The sequence below is a fragment of the Vicia villosa genome, unplaced genomic scaffold, assembly GCF_029867415.1.
Source record: "Vicia villosa cultivar HV-30 ecotype Madison, WI unplaced genomic scaffold, Vvil1.0 ctg.001596F_1_1, whole genome shotgun sequence".
Classification (NCBI taxonomy): domain Eukaryota; kingdom Viridiplantae; phylum Streptophyta; class Magnoliopsida; order Fabales; family Fabaceae; genus Vicia; species Vicia villosa.
Window position 1 is genome coordinate 264,296 of NW_026705669.1, and position 3,745 is coordinate 268,040.

Here is a 3,745-nt window from a genome sequence, read left to right on the forward strand (position 1 = left end):
CAACCTAGAGTTGATGGTTATCTCTTGTCCTTTCCCACTCAACCCAGAGTTGACGGTTATCTTTTGACTTTTCCCACTCAACCCAGAGTTGATGGTTATTTTCTCATTCCCACTCAACCCAGAGTTGACGGTTATCTCTTGTCCTTTCCCACTCAACCCCGAGTTGACGGTTATCTTTTCTCTTTCCCACTCAACCCAGAGTTGACGGTTATTTCTAATTGTTCATCTTTCCTTCTCTCAACCCAGAGTTGATGTCTATCTCTTGTTTTCAACCCATAGTTGATTTTCTTTCGTTGCTTTCTTTGTCAACCCAGAGTTGATGCCTATATCCCTTCCCTTTATTCTTCGACCCAGAGTCGACCCAGTTTTCTTCTTCAACCCAGAGTTGAGTTCTATTTCATTTCTAACCCAGAGTTAATCCAGAGTTGATACAATGGAGTTGACACTATTTCTTCCCCAGTGGATCATATCTCTCATAAGGCAAATTTTCAGGTTCACTTAGTATTTAATCTTCTTCCACCTTGAATGCGCGAAAGGCTAGCGCCAATCTCGCTTTCAGGTTTAAGACGATTAAATAGGGGCAGCTGTTGCACCCCAAAATTTGCCCATCTAATTTTTTTTCTAACTGGCTTATACATCTCACAATCTCATCTATTAGGTCATTACACACACCATGCATTTCATGAAAAGATCAAGGACCCTGGATTAGAGCTTGCTTTGGTTTATATTGTTAACGGAATTCCAGGTTTGGCACTAAGAATTGGTTTATTTTCTTCATGCGTGATACAAACATTTACATTGGGTTACATTCTAAGACTTGGTTAGTTCAAGTGGGCTTTTATTATCATTCGAGGTATTGGATCACAAGATTACAACATTCTTTGTTTATATCTCTTCAAGGTGATCAAAACAATACTAAGGGACAAGCATGAGGTAAATTAATGTTTGATTTGTTATGAAAGATTAAAGTGCACGCAAAGGTGGAATTACGTGTACGAATTTGGATTAAGATTTCATCTGAACACGGTTCGAGGTTTATTCATTCAAAAGCTACACAACAAATTACAAACCCACTGTCCATTTCAAAATCCTTCATGTTACAAAAAATATACAAGGTCCCATATACATATAAATCAAACATTACACCATTCATAACTCACCCACATTTATACAGAATTCAAGTCTAAGTTATTTTCACCAAAAGAAAAGCTTATGCTAAACTATGCTCCTCTTCATGCTTCAATATATTCCAAGATCCCTGCAACCTACAACAATTAAATATCAGCATAAATAACCATGAGATCAAACCGACAAGTCAGCAGCATATAGACAATCAAGTCCAAAAATCATTCAAGTCCATGCCAAACTTGCTGCAAAACCACACACATACAGTTTCAGAATCCAAAAAATTTTCACACTACATTCAAGTCACTTCACTACTAATGAAATCCAGCCCTGCATAAACCAAAACAATGCACCACACTTGTTCATAACTCACCATTCAATACAGACGCATTTCACATAACCAAACTAACTCTGCATATAACAGTCCTTATACCAACTAACCTTTTTTAACAGAACCATGTCTTAACCACCCTAACTGATTTAACCAACAGCAAAAACCCAACATATAACAAACCTCCAAACAGAAAATAACTAACTGCTAGTTCTCCTAACAAGCTGACAGTTACACATCCTAACTAATTGCATAACATACATAACTAACTATAACCAATTCAGTTTCATCATAACTAACTACCTAACCACCCTATAACTAACTTATAACCTCACAACAGAATCCAACTAACTTCAAGTAACAGAAACTAACCAACTCTCAACAGAAAAAAAAAGACAGAGAAGAAAATCAGAGAACCAACCTCATTTTAACTTCAGATTCAAGCTTCTCTATCTCTATATAACAGGGGTCCTCTTCATTCTTCGGGCTCTCTCCATTCTCTCTTCACTTCATCACCATCTTCTCTCCACCATTTTTGTTCATTCATCACTCTCCGCAACATCACCAATTCTCCACTCTTCTTCACTTCTGACTCTCTTCATTCATCGACCTTCATTCCTCACCACACCTCTTCAACCTTCTTCAACTTTCTTCAATTCTCTCTGCAAAGGTCCACTCTTATCAGCATAATAGAATTCGGAGGAGGAGGATAACAGAAGAGAACAAAAAATTCATAACAGATAACTCACCTCTAATCACCCTCGATCATCTTCCTTGGCCACCTTCGTTATCTTTATCACTTTCTCCAATCTTCAATCAAAGAACATCGAATCATTCATCATGAATCCGTTCAACCTTCGAACTACAGAGGGATAAGAAACGAGAATCAAGAGAAGGCTCCACGAACACCAACAGTTCTTCGTCATCTTCGCTATCTTTGTGCTTCACACCTCAATCATCTTCATCTAACTCGCCAACCACCGTCTTCACACACAAAGCTTCATCACACGGCAGGTCGCGGTCGTTTCTGAAACGGCATCTTCACGCTCTCAACAACGGTATCTCATCATCATCTTCGCTCTTTGTTTCGAACCAACAACGGTGCCGTGCCATTAACGTCAACGCAAAAGCTCAGAGGAGGTCAAAAGAAGTGAGATCGGTGAGAAGAAAGAATCGAATCGGAGAAGATAAGATTTTGCGCATCGTCAAATTCACCGGAGAAATGAATCGGAGAAGCCGAGACTTTCGGCGCCGTCGTGCTAAAACATCTAACAATATCCAAATTAAATCCCCATAAAGAATACCAAGAAGATACTAAAAAAAACATTAATAAAAAAGTGAAAATCATTAAATAGGGAATGGAAGCTTGAATCTCCCTTGCTTAAGGGAATCATTCGAGTGCTTGGATCTCCCTTGCTTAAGGGAACCATTCGAGCGTAAGTTCCCAATTTCTAAAAAACACAAACCATAGAGCAACTCGAGTCTCCCTTGCTTTAGGGTTCGACTTGAAACACTCAAAATCTCTTCTTCATCTCGCCTCTGAGGCATTCTTTCTCCTAATCGGACATGTTGCTTCCTTTCGATCGCAGACTGGTAACACATAACACTCCATTCAACGAGCTGCTATCCTGAAGCTAGATTGCGAATGTAACTCCGTCCACTAAAAAACACAAAAACAAACAAAAACTAAAGAGCCGAACTACGACGCTCTGATTCCTGAAAAGGATACGTAGGCATTAGGTCGCGGGGCCTAAGCGAGCACAATTATTTATAAACCTTTTTTTTTCCCGTATTTCTTTTTCTTTCTTTTGCATGCATTCTCATTCCCTTGGCCTTAGATTTATAGCACACACCCTTTAGATAGCAACAAACATAGGTGGATACCATCGAGTACGATGGGCGTGAGGGGTGCTAATACCTTCCCCTCGCGTAACCGGCTCCCGTACCTAGATTCTCTGGTCGCAAGACCCTGTTCCTTCTTTTGTTAGGTTTTCTTATATTCCTTTCCCTCTTTGGGATAAATATATTGGTGGCGACTCTGTTGTTCATTTTCGCGAGCGTGCGACACACGCCAGGTTTAACTTTTTTTTTTCTCTTTTTTATTTGTTTATTTTCTTTTCTTTTGTTTGTTTTGTTTTTGTTTTTTTCTTCTTGTTTTATAATTTTATTTTTTAATTAAATTAGTATATTTCCACACAAAACATGGTCTTTTTAAAAATTTAATTTTTATTAAAAAATGTTAATTAATAATTTAGCTTTTTAAAAATTAATTTTTTGAGGTTAAATAAA

At 38.2% G+C, this 3,745-nt stretch overlaps 1 long non-coding RNA gene across 1 annotated transcript; it reads right to left on the bottom strand.

Annotated features, from left to right (window-relative positions):
* Nucleotides 1-1,024: 1,024 nt before the first annotated feature.
* LOC131635941 (uncharacterized) lies at nucleotides 1,025-3,517 on the bottom strand. The gene is made up of 3 exons (XR_009293909.1): nucleotides 2,206-3,517; nucleotides 1,878-2,118; nucleotides 1,025-1,265 (listed from the first exon to the last, which is right to left on the bottom strand). It is a non-coding gene; the product is annotated as an uncharacterized LOC131635941 (long non-coding RNA).
* Between the last annotated feature and the right edge of the window lie 228 nt (nucleotides 3,518-3,745).